The sequence below is a fragment of the Lissotriton helveticus genome, chromosome 3_2 (genome assembly GCF_964261635.1).
Source record: "Lissotriton helveticus chromosome 3_2, aLisHel1.1, whole genome shotgun sequence".
NCBI classification, from domain to species: domain Eukaryota; kingdom Metazoa; phylum Chordata; class Amphibia; order Caudata; family Salamandridae; genus Lissotriton; species Lissotriton helveticus.
In genome coordinates this window covers 183320282-183346019 of record NC_136062.1, presented here as the reverse complement: position 1 = coordinate 183346019, position 25738 = coordinate 183320282, and the positions used below count along the sequence as shown (strand labels likewise).

The window sequence follows — 25738 nt, the reverse complement described above, 5'->3', positions numbered from 1 at the left end:
CTACCTATTTAACGTAATTCCATTTTGATTCATCCTGTGGAAATGCATGTATTGGTGGTTATTTTATTCATCAACAGCCACAAACCATGTAATTAGATTTCGCTTCTTAATAGCTTTCCTATGCACCAACTGCCACAGACCTTCCCTGCATGGAGTTATTATTCACTTTCGGCCATTTAGTTCCAAGGACTGAACTCTCTGTTCAACATTATTTAGAGAGGATGTAGGTGCTCAGCATTTAGTTAATTTTTCATAGGGCCTAATCCACCTGTCCCTAAAAATTAGTAATTTTGAAATTGTTGCTGGGCTTCTTTCTATTGTACTTTGCTGCTCATGATTTAAGTTCGGGATCATATATGGTTTAAGATCCGGTACTTATGGGGGTATGAGAGCCAGCTATATATTTGTAGTGTAGCTAGAGTAGTGCCAAAAGTAGTTTGAATTCTTGCAGTTTGATTCTGCTGCATATTCCATAATAGAAGTACTCACCTGAATCGTAAATGTGAGGCTAAGGCAATAATTATTACAGCTAACAAAAGTTTGACACCAAAGAAGATACCAACAATCTTGCTCTCCTATACCAAGCTGGACATACTAGATTTAGTTGCCCCAATTTTTAAGGTGTGATGTTCAGGAAGCTTTGCCAAAAGATTCAGTCATGGCAACTCTCCACAACATCACCCTGCCAGTGATCCAGAATTTAAATACTTTGGTCACACCCTGCTAGTTACAGGCTTTGACCAGTGGAGGTTTTAAGATGTGTAGTAGAGTCCAACAAGGGATTGTTCCTGTTGGTGAGCCTGCACCTCCCATGCATATATGCCAGTCTTCTGGGCCTTTATGTACAGGAAAAAGTCCAGCACCTTATGTCGCAAGTCATTAGTCGCCCCCCAAATGCTGCTGCAGAGCTTTCACTGAATCTGGATGAATCCAAGGAACTAGTCATGAAGGGCCTGTTCTTGTACAGCTTTGGATGGCACTGGCGAGAAGCTCGGACAAAATGAATGGTGTCAAGTTTAAACTCTGTCCTAGTGATAGATGCATCTTCCCAGACATCTTCCTACAAAGGAGGATGGACAGCTGGGACCAACTTATTAAAGGGGAAAATGTTGTAGTCCTTCTTGAGGAAATAAAGCAAACGCAAGTATGTTTAACAGAGGGATGGCTAGTCAGACATCACATGTAAATATAAGCTAATTTATGGTAAGATATGGAGTTAATGCTGCCAACAAGGTGATTTTGTCAGGCTAAGTGTTTCAACTGGGCTTGTACTGAATGAAGATTCAAGGCACATTGAACAGTATATTAATCTGCAGATGTTGGATGTACAGGGGAAAACATGGAATTAAATCTAATTTAAGAGAAGGATTGTGTGGGAAAGCGCCCACACGGAGTGAGGTCTATTGATCCTGTGACACTAAAGACATTACAATTAACCAGCATCTATTAAAGATAATGACTGACATTTAAACATGTTAATCCTTTGTAAATTTAGAAAATCATGGTAATTAGGAAGGAAATGTATACTGATGGTGAAATATCAACTAGAATTAGGAGAGGAGTTTAACAATTAAGAACTTTGAAAACCAAGTAAAATTAAGCCAAGTGCCAACCGCTCTGCACACAAAAAACTTTTCAGAAGATCTCTCTGCCCCCACTAATTGTTTAAAAAAAAAAAACATCCACCGACCGTCCCTTTTTCCGGTTCACGCTTCTCAATCCTCCCCAGTTTGAACCTCACTGATTGTCAATGCTTTGCTCTCTACCCACATCAAATGTACTTGACCTACACAGGGGCTTCTTTATATTTTCTCTACCTGTTACCTCAATTCTTCTCTCAGACAATCCTCGCAATTCACTAACAAATTCTTTCCACCATTTACCTACTAAAATTCTTATACTTCCAATCCTTCCAGTACCCTTTTTCTACCTTCACTGTTCTCCCTTGACCCCCTCCACCAGTCTCCCTTCTTCCAATGCATAAAGGTAGCGAAATGCCAAACCCTTTCAATGAAATCGGCCAGCAATTACATCAGGAACAAGCTCTTCCCCTGCTGCGGCTGATGAAAGAACCGAGAAATCTATTATTGAAGCACCTGCTGAAGCCTTTTATTAACCACGGAGGAGGAGGGAACAGGGGAAAGAGTGCAAAGAGCAGGAGGATCAAACATTGCAACGTGAGGCGAGCAGCGAAGAGCCAGGAAACCTTTCGATCCTCACAGAGGAAGTCGCAGCTGGAAGGATGTGAACCCAGCTATTCGAAATGCACGAAACGAATCAATGAGAAAACACAGAGCGGCAGGCTTCACAGAAGAGCTGGTGTGAGGCACACTCCCATCAAAAATATCCCTGCTACCCCAACTACCTACCCAAATCATTTGCTGAGCAAATCAAAACGCTTGTGATTTCCTCATTCAACTGTAGTGGAAGCTTTTTCCTTTGGCTATCATCAGGCTCTGAGGTGTGTGAGAGGGGGTCATTAAAAGTCGTGTTGCACTCTACAATTCAAGCCTTAAAAACACACAGGTAAATAAGGAGGGGGGGGGGGGCGAATGTAGAAATATGGGTGCCAAACTAAGGGCTACTGCCTATTGGCAGTAAAAGAAGAAGTGCAAGACAATGTTGGGAGGGTGGGAAGAGAAATAAAGCAAACAGCTGGGAAATGCAGGGTCATTGGCGAACCATCCAGGTCCGAAACTTAAGGGAAGACCTAGATCTCACAGATTAATCCACTCAGTGAGTAGGGTAAAATCAGGTATATTTCTTGCATAGGTGCACGGCGTGAATGCTTAAAGCACTATACATGCTAGGCACTTATTTGCAGGGGACCAAAGCTCAGAGTGGAGGTCATGCTATGGCTGAAGACGGCTGATAGCCAGAAACTGGTCCTAGGATGCTTGATTCCGGTCCAGGGAAGACGTGGCTTGGCAGTTCGTTCTGGACTGTTCCCATGAGGCACAGGGTCAAGACTGATATGCATATGGCCATGTCTGAACTAGGGTGGCGTGGTGAGCAAAATAACGATGGATTAAACCCAGATATGTGACTGGGGGTGAATGTGTTGCCATTGTGCAACATTCCGTCCATCACCTTTGGTGTTTTACTATGGTTATTTACAAGGCATACATTCAACAAATCTTCTTGGCATTAAAAACATGACCAATATCAACGTTTCTACCAGGCTGCTAGGGGAAACAAAGGTGTTCAGCTATATTCTGAACTGCATGAGGGCGTGTTCAGTGGGAAGGATTATCGGTAGTAAGTTCCAAAGTCTGGAGACCGCCTCAAAGAATGACCAATCACCTAAAGTGTCTGTTCTGGTTTTAGGTAACCTTAAAAAAAAAAAATAGTCATTAGATCTCAAATTTCCAGAGCCTTAGTACCATTCAAATATGACTCCCATAAAATTCGAAAACGGCTGTCAAACCATACCAGGCCTAATAACCACTGATTTGAAGTTAACCCTTTGCTGAACAGGAAGCCAGGAAGAGGTTTAGAAACTTTACATGGTAACCGAGCACCAGGGTTTTCATTTAGCTGAAGTTGTTTTAAAGATTTCTGAGGAGTAGAAAGCAGAATGGCATTCCCCTAGTCCATACAGTATGAATAAAGTCATTCGTCACCATGATATGATAGCTGCTATCCGGAAAAGGAAGAATGTTATAAATATTTCGTAATACAGCGAAAAGAAGCAGGGGAGGAACCATGACCTTAGGCCAAGGTAATGGTCAAAACGTACCAAACAGGCAGGCACCATCAGCAGTTCGGTCTTCGGTGGGTTCCGCTTCAAGAAGTTTTGAGATATTCACCAGTAAATCTGATGTAATGTGTGATTATGAATGGTGGTGGAGAGGTATAGTGCAAGCCCAAAGATCAAGTGGGTTTCATCTGTATACATGAGAAACTTTGCTCCAATCGAGGTTCACAAAAGGGCCAGACAGAAGACAATACAATTGAGCCCAAGGAACACCAGAACTGAGATCTCTGGCTCAGACTCCTATGGAGGAAAAGCTAAAATTTTAGTTAGCTAAAGTGTTAACCACTGGCGAGCGGTGCCAGACATACCAACCGCTTCAAATCCGTGGATCAGAATGGTGTGAACTATGTTTAGGAAAGTGGCAGAAAGGTCCAAAAGTACCAGTGCCACAGTTTCACCCTTCTCCACCAACTATTTTAAAATGATTGACAAGTGATAACACACTTTTTTGAACTTCTGTCTGCCTTAAATCCAGTCTGCAAAGAGTTTAGGACATTAATCTACAAAACTAGACAGAAAAGTAAAAACTAAATTTCTCAAGCCAACCAGGAAGGAAGGACATACACCTGTAGTCGTTTCAGTCAGCATATCCAGATAGGGTTTCTTTAAATGATGTTTAACAATAGCTGTTTCCCATCTGTCAAGAACGATGCCCATAGTTAATTATAAACTGAACAGGTTAGTTAGGTCGTCCGTCAATAATAGGCTGAGGTCCCACAACGGGGAGCTAGAGGGTGGCTCCAATTTCCACAAGGATCTAGAAATTCTTTAGAAATAGGAACAAAATTGTTGAGACTTGCAAAGCAGGCAGAGGGTGTTCTGAGCGGGTTAGTATAATCATATGAATGTCAGCAGCCCTACATGCCAAGAACAGATGCATACTGGTAAGTAGCATATTCCGTTCGAGGCATGTGGGCTGTTCAATTCATATCTGTGCATAGACTGAATAGCAGTATCTCCTCTAGCGGTGGCCACCTGTGCCAGCTGCAGTGGTTTGGAAAAGAGTTTTGAGGACAGCCTGGCCTACAGCAGCTTGCTGTTTGCTTGCACGTCTACACAGTAGTGTTTAGTGAAAGTGTGTATGGTGGACCATGTGGCTGCTTTACAGATGTCTTCGAGGGGAATATTTCCTAGGAAAGCCATGGATGCCCCATTTTACGTGTAGTGTGTGCTCTAGGGGGGACTGTTAAAGTGCGTTTAGCTTTTAGATAACATATCTGAATGCACTTATATCCATCTGGCTATTCCGGACTTTGAAATAGGATTTCCCTTGTGTTGTGGTGCAAAAGCAACAAACAGTTGTTTTGTCATCCTAAATGATTTAGTTCTGTCCACATGGTATAGTAGAGTTCTCCGGACGTCTAGCGTGTGCAGGGCTCTTTCAGCTACTGATTGTGGATTCTGAAAGAATACTGGCAGTTCAATTGCTTAATTAATATGGAAGTTGGACACGATTTTAGGCATGAATTTAGGGTTTGTTCGAAGAACTACCCTGTTAGCATGTACCTGCATGAATGGCTCTTCGATTGTCAGTGCTTGCAATTCGCTCACTCTTCTGAGTGAGGTGATGGCAACTAAGAATGCGACTTTCCACGTTAGGAATTGAAATTCGCATGAGTGTAGAGGTTCGAAAGGGGGTCCAATGAGTCTGGTAAGCACTATATTTAGATTCCAGACTGGGGAAGGAGGGTGTCTTGGAGGGATCACTCTTTTCAAGCCCTCCATAAATGCTTTAATAGCTGGTACCTTGAAGAGTGAAAGGTGTTGCCTGTTCTGAAGGTACGCTGCTATAGCAGCGAGGTGTAGTCGTATGGAAGAGTATGCTAAGTTACACCTTTGTAAATGCAATAGGTAGCATATAATGTTTTGTATGGAAGAGTCTAATGGGTTGATTTGGTTATTGTTGTAGTAAATAACAAATCTTTTCCATTTGGCTGCATAGCACACGCGCGTGGTAGGTTTCCTTGCCTCCCGAATGATGTTCATGCAGTCTGGGGGCAAGTTGAGGTATCCGAACTTTAGGACCTCAGGAGCCAGATCGCTAGGTTCATCTGATTGGGATTTGGGTGTCTTATTTCTCCGTGGTTCTGAGTCAGAAGATGGGGTGCTAGGCACAGTCTTTTACTGAGGAACTACTGAAAGTTCTAGGAACGTTGTGTACCATGGTTGTCTCGCCCATGTGGGAGCAACTAGGATTAGGGTGAGCGAGTGTTGCCGCAGTTTGCGTGCCACCAGCGGAATCAGCGGTGCTGGGGGAAAAGCGTACGCAAATCTGCCTGACCAGTTCATCCATATCGCATTGCCTAGTGACTGCGGATGAGGGAACCTGGCGGCAAAGTACTGGCATTTGGAATTTTCTTTTGTGGCAAACTGGTCTACCTCTGGGTGACCCTATTCCTCGAAGAATGGCTGGAGAACCTGGGGGTGAATCTCCCATTCGTGTATTTGTTGGCTGTGCCTGCTGAGCAGGTCGGCAATTTGATTGTCCTTCCCTGGAAGGTGTTCTGCTAGGAGAAAGATGTTCTTTGGGATCGCCCACTTCCATATGCTCTGCGCCAGCTGGGACAGCTGTGGAGAGTGCGTCCCCCCCTGTTTTTGGATATAGTACATTGCGGTCATGTTGTCCATCCGGATCAACACCGTCTTGTTGTACACGTATTTTTGAAAGGCTTTTAGGGCTAGGAATATCGCTAGCAACTCTCGTTGGTTGATATGCCATTTTTTCTGTTTGGTTGTCCAGAGCCCTTGTACCGTGTATTGGAGGAGATGGGCTACCCAGCCTGTCGGTGATGCGTCCGCTGTTAGTACTAGTTGTGGAACTGGCTCTTGGAACAGTCGCCCTTAAGAAAGGTTTTGTGGGTTCCACCACTGCAGAGAGTTGTGCGTACGACTGTCCACCAACACTAGGTCTTTTAGTTGTCCACAAGCCTGGTTCCATTGCCTTGCTAATCATTCCTGTAATGGGCGCATCTGAAGTCTGGCATGGGGGACAATGAATATGCAGGAGGCCGTTATGCCTATGAGCTGCATGAAGACTTGAGCTGGCAGGGAGTGTTCTGGATGGAATTTGCAAATGAGTGTCTGCATGCTGGCTATCCTTGCTGTGTTTGGATATGCCTTTGCCACTGAGGTATTTATAGTGGCTCCCAGGTATTGCTGTATGTGGGAAGGTTGCAGATGCGATTTTGTGTAGTTGACTGAAAAGCCTAGGCTGTGCAGCAACTAGATAGTTTGGGACGTGTGTGTTGCACACTTGTGGTACGACTTTGCTTGTATTAGCCAATCGTCCAGATAAGGGTACACATGGACGTGTTGCCTTCTGAGATGCGCTGCTACTGTGGCTAAGCATTTCGTAAAGACTCTTGGAGCCGTGGCAACCCCGAAGGGCAAAACCTTGAATTGGTAGTGTTGCCCTTCTGTCGTGAACCTGAGGTATTTTCTGTGGGCTGGATGGATGGGTATGTGGAAGTACGCATCCTTGAGATCCAGTGTTGCTAGGAAGTCTCCTTGTAGCAACGGGAGCACTTGTTGTAGTGTGATCATATGGAAGTGCTCCGACAGTATGTATTGATTTAGGGGTCTGAGGTCCAGTATTGGTCTGAGGGAACCGTCCTTCTTGGGAATAAGGAAGTATAGGGAGTATACCCCTGTCCCTTGCTGGTGGAAAGGGACTGTCTCTATGGCCCCCTTCTCCAGCATGCTTTTGACCTCCTGTTGAAGTAGGGTGATGTGTTCTATGGACATAGGACGATGTCTGGGTGGTATGTTTGGTGGCGTAGAAGTCAGTTCTAGGCAATAACCAGACTGCATAATTTCTCTCACCCACCTGTCTGTGGTGATAGTGTGCCAGACAGGTAGGAACTGTTGTAGTCGGCCTCCGACTGGTGTTAAGTGTTCGAGGCAGCGTAATTAAGTCACTGTTTTATGGAGGCTGAGGCTCTGGTGTTATTGCCTCCCCGCCCCCTTCCCTTAGGATGTTACCTCTGTAACCACCCCTGTTATAGTGTTCTTTGTGAAGGAACCTTGTGTGGTATTCTTGTAGGAGGTAGATGTTTGTGAGGCATTTCCTCGTGTATTTGCTCTGTATGAGGAGCGCCGAAAGGAGCCCCTATGTTGCAGAAATTGCAGTGCACCCATGGATTTTGCTGTTTGTGTCCCTTTTCATTTTGTCCAAGATGGTGTCTACCGCAGGACCAAATAAAAAGTCTGGGTTAACTGGTTGGTTTAGAATGGTGGACTGGACTTCATTTTTGAAGCCGGAAACCCTCAGCCATGCAGGTCTGCGGAGGAGGACACTAGTATTAATGGACCTAGCTGCGGTGTCTGCAGCGTCCAGTGCACATTTAATGGAGGCGTTGGAGATGAACTTTCCCTCCTGGATGAGATCATTTGCTTGTGCTTTAAACGGCTCGGGCAAATGTTGCATAAGGCTTTCGAGCTGATCGTAATGTGCTCTATCGTAACGAGCCAGTAGTGCCTGTGTTAGCGATTCTCCAAGAATTGGATGCCTGTGCTGCTACCCTTTTGCCCGAAGCCTCTAGGATTTTGGACTCCTTATCAGGGGGAGGCGCTTCCCCTGTAGTCTGGGAGTTGGCTATCTTTCGTGCGTTAGCAACTACTAGGGAGTCTAGTGGCAGCTGACCCTTGATATAGGTGGGGTCTGTAGGAGCCGGTTTATACTTTTTTTCTATTCTGGGATTGATTACCCGTACCCTGGCTGTGTCCTTGAATATGTCAGGTGCATGTTTTAGAACGCCTTTTAGCATTGGAAGTGTTTTGACACTCTTCTCTGCAATAGTGAAGGTGTCAAAGAGGAAGTCCTCTTCTACAGGGTCACTGTGCATGTCCACGTTGTGGAACTGTGCTGCCCTGTCTATGAGTTGGTTAAATACTACTGTGTCATCAGTGGGTGATGGTTTCGTAGGGTAAAGGATAGGATGTGTATCATAACGGTCTGTTGACTCCTTCCAGGGTTCTTCTTGATATGGATCTTGAGGAAAGTCATATAGGGGCTGTGGTTCTTACCCTGTGTCCCCCTCATCGTCATCGTGGTTAGAAGGTGAGGTAGGTGCAAGTGGTGTGGAGGGCATGATAGGTTGAAAAGGGAGTGAGGGTCTGGTGGGAGAAGTGCCAAAGTCCTTTTTCTTGAGTGGGATAGGTGAATCAGGTGCAAAGTCCAAAGGTCTCTTTTTCCTATGCAGGATGGTAACTTTACCAGTGTCTGTGTTAATGTAAATCTTTGCTTGGTCCTCGGATGGATCTGGGTGGAATAGTTCTTCCTCTACAGTCCTGGGCTTAGGCTTGGGCCTTTTCGGGTCGACAGAGGCAGGTTTGTCGACGACCTTTGGTGTTTTGCTCGAATTTTTCGGCTCAGGCCTTGATTTGGGCTCGACTCGTTTTTCGGGTCGACGGGAACTTTCGGGTCGACACGTGGTTTGTGCTCCGTAGGCTTTTTTGGGTGCGAGTCTTTCACCGGATCTACGGTCTTTTTCGGATCGACCGGTGTCTTCGGAGCTGTTACTTTTGGGTCAACAGGTTTATCCGGCTCCGATGGCTTCGGTACGGCACCGGATGCCGGGTCGACGTTTTTGGAACCGCAGGCTTGGTCGGGTCGGCGACCTTTCTCGGTTCGACACCCTTCGGTTGCGTGCCCTTGTTCGGGTCGACCGATTTTCTGGTGTCGACGGCTTTCGGCTGAGCGGCCTTTGCGGGGTCGACAGTCTTTTTTGGCTCAACAGTCTTTGCCTGTGCGGCCTTTTGTGGATCGACGCCCTTTGGGTCGGTAACCTTCTTTGGCTCTGGAACCTTCTTCGGGGCGATGGTACTGGGCCCTGGGGTTTCTGAGGTTTCGGTTTTGTTTTCGGAGCCGAGCCGGAAGGCGGGGCTGTTAAAAGTCTTTTTTGATCTTGGCTAAGGCCTGTTGGCGATGCCTCGACCGGAGCCTTTGGCGAGGGGTCAGTTGGTGTTGGGGGCAGGGTACTCACGATTTGGCCCGACGGTAGTTTGTCGTCGGAGTAGTCCTCGACTGTGACGATCTCTAGGTCCGAGTCTTGAGCGTCCAGTAGATCCTGGTCATCATCGAAGATGATGTCGTGTTCCGGTGCCTGTCGCTGCATTTCTTGCCTAGCGGCCCTTCAGATCCGTATAGTTTTTTTTCGATCGGAACTGGGCGCAGGCCGGGCGTTTCTTCCCTATGGTCTGGGGAAAGGCACTTGTTGCATACTGAGTGTCTGTCAGTATGGGGGAACTTTGAGTTGCATTGTGGGCACCTTTTGAAGGGGCTTCTTTCCATCAACGGTCGGCTCACGTGGCGTCGAAAAAACGCCAAACGGTCCGCGTCGACGACCGATTCGAGATGGAAGGTTGTATAGAGTAGAGAGGTACCGAACGGAACGATACCGACGGAGTCGAAGGTGTTTTGGCCTTTAGAAAAGTTTTGATTCGATTCAGAGTTGGAGTATAGGAGTTTGCATCCGAACCCAATGGCGGAAAAAAACAATCTGAGCATGGAAAGGATGCCCATGCGCACTCTGGTCCAGGGGAGGAGTCACCTATCTCGTGATACTTTGAAGACTCTTCCAGGACAACAAAGTGCAATCATACGGACCCAACACTAGGCTGCGATCTATGCACAGATATGTTTTCAGCAGCCCACATGCCTCGAACATATCTTATATTCAAGAATAATTTGGAAATAAGGATAACTGATTGCAAAGAGTCTCAGAAGGAGAGAATTCCCAAGAAGACGCCAAAGGGGACAAAGTTCACCAATAATAATGAGAATCTGTTTTGATAAATTGTAAGCTTGAGCAATTTGCGCATTGTAACTATGCCTTAGCCTTGGTATTTGATTTATAAACTATGGCCTATGCTAGATAAATCATTTTAGCATCACAACTGTAACATTTTCTCCAAGATATTTTCCCCAGGTGGATATACAGCTCCAGGTTTCAAGCTGGTTCAGGGGAAAAACTACAGATTGCTTGAAGATATATAAGAAGACTTCAATAAGCAAGAGGAGAAATGTCATTCAGACTGTACAGCAACATGTTGGTAAAAGAGGAAAGTAACTTGTTGATATTTGCTATAGGAGTGCAACTAAAGCCCTGTTTAAGAAGGCGGAGTATTAGCCACCATTGTAACGAGTATGGCTTTTTTTCAATTTCTTTTAGTTACTGGCAAACTAAAAGTGATCTGACCAAACAATAGGGAAGGAATTGTCGATCATGAGGTTATCGCAACTAATGAAAACCATGTCCAGCAAAGGTGTGCTGACTTATAAGAGATCAACTTTAACTTAAAAAGTTCAAGATTATCCCAGAATTGCAGCGGAGCTCCTAGAGAAAACTATAACCAAGTTTAAATCGCCCAAGAATCTCAAATTGCTTGCATTTCAACATGCTAATTTGCTCAACCAGCATGTCAAAATCCTTGCCTAGTAGGTGAGGAGGCAATAATATGAGAGGAAGTGATAAGTGGAGTTTTGAACTTTAAATAAAAAAGCAGCATAATTGTCGAGGACTTCAGTCTCAAAACAATCTATTCTTAAGTCTACATTATTGCGCAAAATAACTGACTCTCCATCCACATTTAAGGAGGTCTCTCTGCAAAAATGTTTAATCTGTTGGGACAAGTTCATTAATTAGGGGGTTAAGAATGTGGTGCAACCCTTGTCTCAGTAAGCAACATTATCTCACCGTTATGGTCCACTAAAATATTATTAATCTCATGTCTATGCAGCTTAACAAGCACTGCATAATAAAAACATTAGCAGCACACCGAGTAGAAAGGATGTGAGGCCAATGAGACTAAGTGGCAAAGATTCCTTGGGAGATAAAAGAAGTGAAGGAGGCAGCGAGGAGACGTTAATCAACTGTGAACAACTGAAGCTGGAGTATATGTGCTTGCAAAGGCATTCAGCTGGGCTGAAGAATAGACAAAGGTTCCAGGGGCTCCCTTCACTTAGATGAGGGGAAAGAAAGAAGAAGGACCTGCAAACTTCTACTATGGGTCAATTCACTTGATCAATGGTTTCTCTTTCCAAATTACCACCAGGAACTACCACTAGTTTTTTTTACACACGAGTAGTGTTTCACTAGAGGTCTTTTTTGTAATTATTTTTTCGAGCTCCAGTGTTGATCCACCTTAAACAAACCTTCTCGGGTCAACACTTTATCTAGTCTCTTTGGGCACCATGCGTCCTTGCGATCCTCCTCACCTGCCTCATGACACACCGCATGCATCCACCGCTGCCTCACCACTATTTCGCTGGATTCGTTCACTACTGTGTCATTTGTCCATCCACTGTATGCCTCCATAGGTTAAGAAAAATGTAACAGTCAGCAGGGAGACACCACTCTCAATTTTCTGTAACAGGTCTTAGAGGGAACCCTACAAAGGACAGTCTCCATTTAAATTCACCCACCACAACTAACTCTGGGAATGCCTTGCATGGGTTCCTTTGTTTTCTGCTCGTGACACCTCAGCGATACAAATATCATAAGCAATTTTGTTTTATTCACTGTCACTAGACATTTTCTTGATCTCTCTAGCCCCACAAAATGCTACTGCCTCCCCACACTCAGGACGTATGGAACACTGTTCCTTCTGCAGGATCCTATGGGATACCTTGGAGTTTCAAGAAATGGCGAAAAGATTCAGCACTCTAATAGCACCGTTGCTTCAACCACAACAAATATGCCTAGTCACGGTCTCATCGCAATAGCCAGTTGCTTGTGGCTTCAGCCTTGCTCAACTGTACATCATGAGGTAGGAGATGAACATACTTTTCAGTCACAAAGGTCAGTATCTCAGTTCCTCATAAAAGTACAAGCGCTAAAGGATCCATCGCCAGCAGAGTCACTGTGAATATTTACAGGGACATAAGGCATATCTTTGGAGCTCCAGCAATATGACCCCTTTTGTACCCACGAGTGCTCCCCAGGAGCCCAACCACAATTTTAGCAACTCAATTACACACTCCCAATCTTGTCAGGTCTCATAGGAGCATAAACCAGACATCTTCCGATCCATACCACTGCACTCGGCATGTGTACCCATTCATCAGGAATAGAGGGGAGAGAGAATGGCACATTCATACAGTGCCAAGAGACAATATTGTGGTGTTTGCAATACAAATGGAGTCTATCTAACCAGGATATTGCAAATATTGCCATTCTGCAGCCTTCAAGAACATAAAAGCAAGACAAACTTATTCCGAACACTACACATCTACTTGTATCAGGAAATGGAGCCATAAAACAATTACGAGATCAATAACTCCTCAGTCTCATGAATGGTGTCCAAATGCTCGGAATAAACAATTTACAACCATTAAGCACTAACTGGTACCAAATATTTTCAGTACTTTGGAACAAAAGGCACTGAAATAAATGTGTTGGGTCCGTTTGACAACATGAATAACACATACAGAAATATATTTACTTAATCAGAAGAAGTTCATAGAACAAATAATTCTGCAAAAGTGACAGAGTCAGAACATGCTATTGCAAAGACTTTGGAATGCAGTCTTAGTTTCCAACAAGACCACATAAGTCCTTTCAGGGAACAAACCCTGTCTTCTAAAGTAGTGCTCATGCAATAAGCAGCTGCCAATGTCACACGTTCACCCAAAATCCATTCCTCTTTATAGGAAGGGAGACAGTTGCTGAATTTTCTTCTTGTTCAAAGAAATGTTAATGATTTTCCTTAAAAACACAAAATACATAAAAGACAGGGCAAAGTTGTGTGTACATCACGTCAGCAATGAGGCCATTACAAGAAGACAGCAAGCGGTGGATCAGATGGTATACTATAATCGGATCGATGCGAAGGGACACAAGTTAGTGAGTGTATAACCTTGGAACACAGTAGGCCTTAGTGACCAAGTCCTAAAGGAGACAGCATACATGCAAGTTGTACTTGGCCTTAGTGACCAAGACCTCAAGGAAACCGCAAACATGCATTCATGCAAGTTGTACTTGGCAGATCCGTGATAGGGCAGATGCTCGAGTTGTACAATCCTTCGTAATGGTCCGTGAGGATCAAACCTTTGATCAGTTGCTGAATTTTGACAACAGAACAAACTAACCCACCTCAGAGGAAAAAATAGAATTCTAGTTTTCCATGTGAAAATTCAAAGCGGAGGTACAAGCTGCTTTTTGCAAATGTACTAAAAGGTCTAGTTCGTGGCAAGCCAGTTTCAAGAGCAGGCCTGTTGACTACCAAAAAACAAGAACGCAATAACCAAAAACCGTGGATTTCACTGACCTCCTTAAAACAGGTTAGTAACACCATTTACGACGTGAACTCGCTCCAATTATCCCAGCCCATCGGTTAAGGGCTGACTTTTAATTTAAAAATATAGCCACTTATATAGAACCCTTGTTATGGACTGTTGAGAGCAGATCACAAAACAGTTGCAGCTGAATACAACTGAAGGCTATTTATTGTATCTATCTGTAGCTGGTCTTGAGCTATAGGTCAAACGATTTAATTGAGAGGGTGGGATAATAAAACAGGATGAAGTCCGAACAGGTTTAAAGAAAAAGTGAAACAAACCATTATAGGAAACACTATGATAATCCCGTGTGTCAAACACTTATTTTTGACAATATGATGCAGGGTAGGATCAAGAAAAATCTTGGATCTTGGGAAGAGGGACGTAAAGACGTAAGATTTTAGCAACTGTGGAACACCATCCCTGAGGGAATGGAATATAATAATTTTAGTTGAGCGATTGTGCTGGGGATACCTCGGAATATGGACACTTTTTGAAACCCAAACAATATTTTTGCCTTTAGCCAATGTTTTTGTTTTATTTAATATTGGAGATGGTCTGGTAGCTACCAAAAGTTTAGAAAAAACCATAGCAGAACAAAACAAGAACGGACATAGCTAAAAAGCTATGCAAGCAAGAGAAGTACGAAGTTCCTCGTGGTAGGTGTGATAGAGGATCACGAGCATGTAGGGGTTGTGTGGTCACAGGCAGGCTGTAATGGTGTGTAATAAGGAGAGGGGATTCTCCTTGTTGGAACTAGGGCTCTCACACACCTAGCAAGCTAGGTGTTATGCTTCATCATTTGAGCCTGCCCCTCGCCAGGTCGGCGCTGCAATACCTGGCGGGCACCCGGAACCGGGGATCTTTATCGGGGATCTTTTGTTCCTGCCGGTGGGTGCAGTGGGGGTGAGGTGCCTAGTATGTGTAGATGAAGGGAGTGGGTTAAAATAGGTCAGTTAGTCCTAGCACAATATTTTATTCCAGAGGTAAACTGCCTAACTAAAAGGTGGAGAGAACTAGTATTAAGTGTCTAGTGGTATGTACCCTGCTCTCGAATGATCAACATGTTTTGTGTCGCAGTGTGGCTAATTGCTCAGGACACTTCTTCAGGATCGGTGGTAAACTATCTACACCAAGGTAAGGGAAAGCTACATACCCTGTATGTTCAATGTCAACCTAAAGGATAGAAAAATGGGTGGGGGAACATGTTAAAACCATAACAGCGGAAGTGTGGATAGATCATTGATAGCCAGTGAACCTAGTCACTACTTCAGCATGCTCAATCACATCTAGAATCAAAAGTGTGCAATGCAGTTTTATTGTCCACAACATGCACATCATGCTGAACCAGCGTAAACCGCTATCTATTCAAAGCATAAAATGAAAGGACTCCACTAGAGTGCTCGTGCGTATAGCAAATGCTATGTATGCAGTACAGACTGTATTAAATCCATGCAATCGCATAAGAAGTCAACTTGATCTAAAAATCCAAAAATAAAAACAAAATATATATATATAGGAGATGGGTAACACGAACATCTTCAGACTCACCTAAACTGCCCGCAAAATTGCTTGCTGCAGTAGTCGGCGGTCATTGGACACCAATAGGGTCCTAGTAAGGAATGAGGAGACAGAAGTGGAGTCGGGGTCGAGCTCCATGTTAGCCTATAATGTCAACAAACAGCAATAGGTAAAAATAATATGGAGATCAAGGCGTTATGGCTGATAGTGATGCCGTCCAAAGTCGGGGCTAATCCAACATGCCGCTGAATCCCTTAGAGGAATTGGTCATGGGCAGTCGAACATGCGGCGCACGGGCGGCCACGGAGCCGAGCCACCAACCGGTGTGTCCACAGCGAGCTGCGGCACCGCGTCCGCATGAGAACCGCCCATCGGCTGGGCCTCAAAGTAGGTAGCCAAATGGTTCCCAACGCTAAGAACACTCACCTAGTAGTGGATTGAGAGTACTCGCCTGCATCGCAGACCCTCGCGTGTGGAAGACCTACACTGCCGCCGACACCGGGATGGTAAAGATGCATCGGCGGCGGTTCACAATGTATTGGTGCAAAGGAGTCATGTGACGGGTCACGTGTAGATTCCGACCGAGACATAGAAAAGATATCGGGGATGTTCCCCAGGAGGCAAAATGGTGGCAGCCATCTTAAGGTGTGTTAGGGTAGCCCGTCTGGGTAGCTAATCAGGAAGGCAGTGGTGTCTATTGTATAACACGGTACAAAGCTCCGGTATAAACCGAAGTTGAGACAAGGTATCGAGAATGAGTAACGCATCATTGGGTATGCAGTATAAGGTGTGGTGACAAGGTAACCAAATGAGTAGAGTGTAGTCATTGTGCATAATGGTCCCATATGTTAGTGAGGACACAAGGAGTGATGGTATGTTAAACCAGAACTGAACGGGGTACGCAATAAGGGGGCCCATGGTATGTCATAGAGTAAGATTAGGCCTATGAATATGTCCATATATCAACTGGGTCGCCGGGGGGTATCGCAAGGGCGTCCGGCCATGAGAACAGAAAATGGTCAGTAGTATGCACATAGAATAGTAAGACCAAGGATGTACAATCTATTGCAAAAGGGGACCATGCTACAGTACTGATCATGGTAATAATGCCATTTCGTGGTTTAGGTAAACGAAAACCAATACAAGGTAGTATGATCTAGTAAGAAAAATAGTTAGGTACAAATACTAGTTATGGCTATGGTCACCTCGTGTGGAACTCCAGTGGTCTGAGGTGTCGAGTGCCTGGGCTAATGAGGATTCAGTGCAGTGAGCCCCAAGGAATATCGTCATTGAGACCAGTATTGTGTGATGATAGTCTGTGTACCCATGTTGTTTTACTGATGGTAGGGAAGGATTCAAGTATAGTCCAACCCAGGTTGTCTGAAGTGTGTTGTTGTTCTTTGTAGTGGGTATAGAGTTTAGTCGTCACCCTCTGGCAACGGATGTTACTCCGGTGCTTAGCAATCCTCGTCTTAATGGGTCGCATAGTCATGCCTATGTACCGCATGCCGCACGGGGCATGTAAGCATATAGATGCATTGTTTGGTGTTGCAGTTAGTGTGTCTCTTTTGCGTCAATTTGAAATTAGGTTGTAGTGTCAGCTCTTTCGTGGTAATAGTCAATGGGCAAGCAACACATGAACCACACAGGTAATGCCCTGTCACTGCTGGCATATCCCAAAGGGTTCTCTGGCTGGTGATATTAGGTTTTCTCGGTCTGGTGTGCACCAATGAATCTTTAAGATTGCGAGTCCTTTTGTACGCAAATCTGGGTTTCGAAAGGTTTATATCCCCTGTGTTTAGGATCTGCAAATGTTTGAGGATTATTTTTTTGATTCGTGCGGAGTCTGGGGTGAAAGACGTCCCACAAGTAAGAGGGTCTGACTGTGATTTGGGACGGGGTTCCAGTAGTGATTCCCTGGGGTTGTTCTTAGCCCTTTTTAATGAGTCGCTGATTTGTCTCTTAGGGTAACCCCTCGCTAAGAGGTTAGATGCGAGAGTGGTGGCCTCAGTCTTATAGTCAGAGAGTGTTGTGCAGTTTCGTCTGATTCTCAAGAACTGACCGAAAGGGAGGTTGTCTTGCAGCGCTTTGGGGTGGTGGCTGGAGTACAGAAGTAAGCTATTTCGGTCAGTTGGTTTCTTGTATAGTGATGTGGTAAGACCTCCCACTGTGCGTGTGATCTTCACATCTAAGAATGGAATGGATGTGTCTGCGATTGTGTGCGTGTACTTAAGATATTTGTTAAGTCCATTGATCCACCCTACAAATTCTTCACAATTAGCTCTGGTGCCATGCCAAAAAAAAAAATCACAATATCATCTATAAAACGCTTCCATAGGCTCAGGTTGCCATGGTATGGATTGGCAGTATTAAGGATGTGTTCTTGTTCAAACGCTGCCATGTAGATACAGGCTAAGCTGAGAGCAAATTTGCTCCCCATTGATGTACCCTGGCTCTGATGAAACAAAAGTTGTTGGAATTCAAAGAAGTTCTCGGTCAGAGCCAGGGTGGCGCACTCCATTATAAACGAGATAGGGGTTGGTGATGACCACTCACGGGTGTTGAGGATTGTCTCAACGGTAGTCAAGGTGGCCCTCTGAGGAATGTTCATACATATATAGGGCTCGACGTCCAGTGTGACAAGGAGGTCAATCTCTTGTGGATTTGATGTTTCGTCTATAACCCGTAGTACGTCGGTAGTCTCTCTCACAAATGATGGGGTGTCTCTCATAAATGATGGGGTTTCTCTCACAACTGGCTGCAGAAAGTGGTCACAGAAGATGGAGAGAGGCTCTAAAATGGAGCCAATCCCTGAAACAATAGGGCAGCCAGGAACCGGGGGTGGTCCCTATATGAATTTTAGGCAAGGTGTAGAAATAGGGTACCCTCGGCAATCAAGAAGTCGGCTTCTTTGTGACTAATCCAGCCATTTGTTTCTGCCTCATATACCAGAGTGGAGATTTTGGTAAGCTGACGTGGTATAGGGTCTGCTTGAATGGGGGAATAGTATCTCGTATTGGAGAGTTGACGTCGACATTCAGTGTCGTAGTCGACAGTGGATTGCATCAGTGTCGCGCCACCCTTGTCTGCCTGTTTTATTGTGATCGTGAGGTCATCAGCTAGGGCTCTGACTGTTCTCTTCCGCGGTGGACAGATTATGAAAAAGGAGTCTGTCGCTGTGGTAAGTCAAGTTCTTTTAGGACAGCCTGTACAAAAGCAATGACCTCCACTGGGACCATATTGCTATTTGGTGTGAAAGATGAAGGATTCCTCAGTCCGGAGTCCTCCTCTTGAGTGGAAGGAGTGTCTTTAAAGAAAGCCTTCAGTCTTATGGTGCGAAACCAATTATGTATATCACAATGTGTTCTAAACCGGTCTGTCTTAGGAGTAGGGACAAAGCCTAGACCTTTCTGTAGTATAGCTTTCTCAGGTTCAGATAGTGTGATGAGAGAGGTTAACCATTAGGTCTTCCTGCCCTGAGTCTTGCTCCTGGTGTCCATTCCACTGGTTGTTTGATCTTGCCATTGGACCTGTTTTTGTGTACCTCTTCTGTTGCGCCCTCTTCCTCTGCCCCAACCTCTGTCTAAAAAAAGGTGGGTTACCCTGGTTAAAGTATTGAGGAGGGGGAGGAGGACCCTGGTGGTATTGGGGAAATTGCCAGAAGGGAGCGGGGGGTCCATGGTACTGAATTGGCCCTGGAAAGGGTGGTCCATTATAAAACCGATTGTGTCGGTTTGACCATTGGTTCTTCCTTATGTTATGCCCCAGCTGTCGGCACTGGAGTTGCTGTCACTAGAATCTCTCCTTTCAGAGTTGTCGTCCGAGGAGTAACTAGTTCTTGTAGATGTGAAATCATCTTTAAGATAAGGGTACACCTTTTCTTTAGAGAACTTCTGAATGCCTTTCTGAAGTTTATTTATTTTTTGCTTCAGAAGGTAATCTTTGTTGTCTGTGATCTCTGTATTAATTTCCGCGAGTTTGACTTTATACGCGGAGAGTTGAATAGTGGTTTTAAGGGCTCCTTCGGCAATCTGAATCTTTATCAGAAGGGCATCAGCTAATCGTTTCGCTGTGTTGATAATCAATACCAACCAGTCCCTAGTACACTTCCACGCGACTAGGGACCATTCTTTCTTGAAGACAGGGTCGTCAAGGAACAGTCTTGGAAAGGTGCGGACTATTAAACCTGGTGGATCGATAGTGGCTCGAAGGTACTCAGTCATGAGTGCACCGTGAAGAGTAATCTTCACCCATTCTCTTTTTAAGGTTGTTAATGAGTTCCAATCATCGGAGTTGGAACCTGAGGCCGAACTACCATCTGCCCCTAGCAAAGAGGGTGTCCTGTCTAGGATGTCCGTGACTATATCATCTCCAAAACTCAATACATGCCGGTCGTCTATGGAGTGGTGTGGCTCACTGGTTAGAGGCGGCAGACCCGGGAGCAGAAGTCGGCCCGGGACCAGGGTTCAATTCCCGACGCGGCAGGGTCGTGGACCAGGGTCAGCGGACTCGACAATTCTCGCCTCGGTGCCTACTCTAACCTGGTGTCCCACTCGGCAACTCTGGGCATTAGCTTGCCTAATCTCCACAACGGCCCCATCAACGCCGGGGATGCCTGGCTCCACCTTGGGGATTCCCAGTAGGGACCATCCCACAGGGAAAGCCAGGACGGGTTCCCCAGCGGTGTACAGCGCCGGGACGCCCCTTTGCTGGGGCAGCTGTGCGCTTTACAAGTATACAACATTTAACATTTAACATCTATGGTGGATGAGTGTGTTGTCTATGATGGGCCAAGGGAGATCCAGTAGTGATCCCTTGGTAACCTTATCGTCAAGTCCCACGGGGAAACCCAGTGCTATATATGTTAAACAAAAGAGAGGGACGAGGGGCTTGTTTATTGAGGTCCAGCGCACACGCCCCAGAAAGGCTATGCAAGCAAGAGAAGTACGAAGTTCCTCGTGGTAGGTCCATTCCTCCAGACAAGTGACAGTTTATCTGGAAGTCTGTTGTATCCCACAATATCACTCCCTCCCTCGCCCAAAATACTGGCTCCTTCATAGGTCATTCTGAACACCGGCTCAACTCCATAAAATGGCTCTAAGAGAGGATCCAACTTGATGGAATTGTCATGCAGCTACCGGAGATCTTTGTCATTTACTTTTTCTCTACAATTCGGTTCTCCCTTTCTGGGATAGGGTCTTTGAGTTTATTCACGCTCTGTGTGGCATAAGTCTTAAAAAAGTATTCCACTCCTTAATTCCGGTTTGGTTTCTTAGACCCCCAGATCCATTCAGGGAACGATCGACTTCTTGTAAACATACTGCTGACCTCAGCCTGTAAATCAATTTGGACCAACTGGAAGAACACGTCTGCTACCTCCTTTCATGCATGGCTTAACTGGATTAGAACTCTCCATGGAAACCACAGATTAATAACGTCTGCGAATCCCTAGACAACTACTACACCAGGACAAAACCCACATGAGATCGCAGGTCACCCTGTCACCAGTGGTACTTTTTCACCTACTTGTACCAAATAAGCATTAAAATTCTTATGTGAACTTTTATTAAACAGGTTGTATTAGGTACTGTATAGGTGATACCATAAGACCCTGTGTAGATGTTACACATTTCGATACACTTCTTTTACTAGTTAGCTGAGTTAATAACACCAGGTTGGAGCTCAATAGGGTCTCTCCATCTTTCCTCACTGTCTTTTATCTCAAGTTCTCCCCCCTTTACCCTATTTTGTGTTATGAGGCTGAGACAAGGCTTTTGCATATCTTACTCTCAAAGGGAACCCGTATATCATTTCAAATGTATGTTTGTTGCTCTCTTGCTTATCGCCCATGTAACTGGCTATTTCTACAGCTCAATGTTGCCTCTGTTTGATTTTAATTTGTTACTGGAAAATGTCTCAAAAATCTTGAATGAAAAAATGAAAACAATTTCAATGGGAAGTTCTCTACACCAAACATGAGCAGAAACAAAAACAGGTAATGTATGCCCCTCTCCTCACTACTCTAGCCCAAATCATGTCACTATCTACTTGTAGACAAATAAAGTAAGCAGTAAAAACCGTGGGTCACACACCCTATAACGGCTTAACTGCATGGTTGACAACAGTCAGAACTCTAAAATGGGCAGACGACCTTTTACCAACCAAAAGATAACTAGGTCTGGACAGTAAACCCTCGCTCGCCTAGTTTGCAGAGTTGTTTCTACTCCAAGTAGACCGCAGAATTCCGAAAACACTGCATAGTACAGTTTTTCCTCTCTCATGGCTCACGTGAGCGAAGAAAATCCAACGCAAGACCATCTCCTGAGGAAAAGTTTATATAGTACGAACATAAGTGCAGACATTTTTAAAATCCACCTGACTTTGTGCAATGATTGTTTGAGGAATTTTCCATGCACTTCTGACATCGTACATTCTTTTATTTTTTCCTCTCCATGTCCTTTAAAAAGTACTGAGTGACTGTTAGAATAATTACACTTTGTTAATAATTTGTGTTTCTCTGAGATGGAAAGTCATGCTGGTCTTTTTCCATTCGATTTGCAATTGAGCTATGGCTTGTGATCCCTTATCTGGAAAATGTAGTGCAGTTAGCTTTTCTTTTTGTATGTATAACTGGAAGGAATTTTCCAATGGATTAGGGGGGATGGAAGTGAAGGGATTTAGGCAGACTTGTTTAAAGTATAGTATAAATATGAAAGGAGAAGTCTGTGCTGTCATTCATTACATCCAGGGAATAGCTTTTTCCTTGTGGGTCTTGCATCCGTTCAAGCTTGAATAAACCAAATGCTTTACCTCTGACTCCCTGTACTCCTTTTGATTTCAAGTGGACAAGAGGTGCGTTTTTTCTCACTCCCAGTGAGATTTCTCAGAGGGCAATTACGGTACGTTGAAAAACCTGTGGCTCGCGTTGAGGAAGTTCCTGCTCTAGTTGAACATCTACTTGAGCAGCACTTAGCGTAGCGGAACGCCACGAACTCTAGCGAGGCCTAAAACTAACCAGGTAAATTGCATTTGGGGTTGAGAGTTGGGGAAAGGTTATTTGATTCAAGTGACACTGTTGTCTATGATCATTTCCTACAAATAATCAGATGCGATTCAAAGTGAACCCAAACCGAAATAAGCCTTGAAAAGGCACAAGGTCTGCCGGCCGCATAGGATGCGATACAAGCTTGCTTTGAATCACTCCTACCTAATTAATTGTACTAAATTATCATGGACCATAGCATGACTGTCAACCCCAAATGCACGTTACTATCCACTTGGCAAACCAAATACAGTTCCTGTATGGCCCATTGATGTCACTGTACAAGCAGAAACCTCAATCAAATAGAATTAGAGCTTTCAACCCAGGGATGGCTGAATTTTGTATAGTGAATCCGGAATTCAATCCTCAATAAGTATTCCATCAGTGGGGTCCAAACTTTCATAATTTTTTATCTCTGTGAGTCTGGTCAAGTAACACATTTTTCATGTACAAGTAGTTGCCAGTATTACAGGTTTAAAAGATAAGTGAAAAACTACTACAAAAAACACTATGGATAATCCCATGTACCAAATGGCTATTTTTTTAACAATGTGACGCAGGGTAAGATCAAGGAAAATTCTTGGGTCTCGAGAAGAGGTAGGCAAAGACATCGGCTATTAACAACTGAAGATATGGGCTAACACCTGGAGGGAATGGAATATAATGAAACCACTTTGAGGGCAGATGCAGGTCTGCATCTTTATAAAGAAACAGACTTTCATTTTACTATTTTCCGACTTTCCATACTCTTCATTATTCTTGTGTCTTCTAATACACTATTGGCAATCTGCTTGGTCCACAAAGGTCATCTGATCCAGCTTGCTAATGGTCAGCAGGATTCCTTTTTCCTTTGATCCCCTCACCCAATGCATATATTTAACCAGGAGGTACCTTCTGTCCAAACCGACCCTTCCTTCAGACTCCCAAATCAGGTGCCTACTTTTTGGAACCCCAAGGTATAGTATTGTGTCTTGCTCAAGGTGGTGGTTCCTTTACTCACCCTCTGGTCATCTTTCTTGATTTTGCCCAACTACACCACCTACTCCTGCCTTCTAGAATGGTTTCTCATTGCTCTGCCCAACCAGACTCTACAAGGTCATCATTTGCCATCGCAAGAGGGAGCTGTAATGATAGACTACAAATGTCTACTCCCATAATGTTCACAGTTTGTGGACTTTGATTTCCAAAGTAATTGGAGAAGTGCTTCTTGCTTAATATGCTTTTGGCAGGGAATCTAGGTTCCCTTTCCTGCACATTTAAGTGTTTTTTTCTGATAACTGAAAGAGGGGCTGAACTCTCATGTGGGCATCTGGTAACGGCCGCTTATATACTATTAGTATTTTTTTTTTTTTTTTTTTTAAATGAAGATGGCCAATTTCGTGCAATAGGTTCAAGTAGAAACATCCTACAAGTCATCCACCAGCAGTAACACAGCCCAATGCCCTAGCAGAGACCCTCAGTTCGACTTGAAACTCCGAGAGACCATAAACTAACAGAATCTAAGGGAGGATTCTGGATAGTCATGATGAAGCTACCTATGATGGAGAACTACATCTATAACTGGGTAACATTCCTTTGTCTGTCTAGCAGGGAGAAACACCTTTTGGGAGGAAAAAGGATACAAACACGATTTATAAAACAGGCTCTTTAGGGTTCTAGGCATCTACTCTTAAATAAGATGTTGCATTAAACTCCAAGCAATAAGACTTTTCGAAAGTGTTTACTGTGTTTTCTTTAATGTGGTCTGAATAATACCTCAGCACTCCCTTAACATCTTGTACAAAGACGGTTCTGGCTAAGCAGAAGATTTTGCCCAAAAACCTGTAAATGAAATAATGAATCTACAAATTTGAAGAGATCTGAACAAGGGGAAGGGGCAAATAAATAGAAAAAAACATTTTTCACATTATGAATCACCTCAGATTAAAAAGTAAATGCACATCATTGGTCCTTTTATCTGAAGTTATAGTTCTTAAAATGGCGAACTTTTAAGAAATGTGCCAAGTGTGACATGTGAAAGCAAAAGTGTCTTTCAAGTAACCATTACTTATTTGCATAATGAGAAGAATGTTTAAAAAACAAAAAAAGGCATGTCAAGAGGTAGATTTTATGGAAATAACTAAACTGCAGATTCCAAGAATATTTATGAAATCAGTAAAAAATTTCTAATAATGAATAATTCTGACAAGCGTAACACTAAAAGAAAATATGACAGTTTCCTTGAAAATGGAAACATTTAACGCAAACAGAAACAGCATACAAAGATCTGCTATTCACTCACAGGAACAATGAAAAGGGAGCGCTTACCGTGTGCAGATAGAACATTAGAGTAGTGACACACACACAAAAAAACAGTCATTTGTTAAGCTAAACTACTTTGCAGTTAGACCAGAGATGCTCAATCATAACATCCGTGTGGCATAACTCTTGTCAAAACAGTTGAGGAACCTAACACTTTAATGCCTAGAACTTACTTGTGGGATTCATTTTCCAACTGTTGGCAAGGACTAAAAGGGGACCTATGTGAAGACTACATGAGACAAGTTAAAGTCCACCATCGCCTCGGTGCGGTCACATCCACTGAACGCTAACAGGTTTGAACCCCAAGGGGACTTCTCTTCATAGTGCACAGACTCCACACCACAGCCGCAGAAACATTTGCCTGCCAAATGTGCAACCGAGTCCCTTCAAGCTCTACACCAGCTCTCTGTGGCAGCCACCAGGCCATCCTGGACACAGGATCGTTCTTCATGCCTATTGCCAAAAATTGGCACCGACCGTATTAGCTTTTCTTTCAATAAGTCTCTCATAGGAAGTACTTCATTCTCCGTACATGCAGTCAAGAACTGACACACACTCCCATCCCTGCGAGAACATAGATACTCCAATACCCTGAATTCGAGGCACCTGCGAAGACCTGGCTGTTTCCATAGTCATTACCCAATCATGCATAAGTTATATCATCAAATGGTATGTGTCTGCAATCACCACTACCTGCTTCTCCTTTCTGCTGCACTTTATTCCTAAGCACATCCACAAGTTTACCATAACATGACTGGCCATCCCTCTGAAACTAACACAGGAGGCAAAACACTTCCAATTCAGGACACACTATGAATGCACTATCTAGAATTCATGC

At 44.2% G+C, this 25738-nt stretch overlaps 1 protein-coding gene across 11 annotated transcripts in view; it reads right to left on the bottom strand.

The window, feature by feature from the left end:
* Window positions 1–25738, bottom strand: part of ZNF609 (zinc finger protein 609) — a 932673-nt gene that overhangs the window by 661006 nt on the left and 245929 nt on the right. The gene's annotated exons all lie outside the window — the stretch shown is intronic.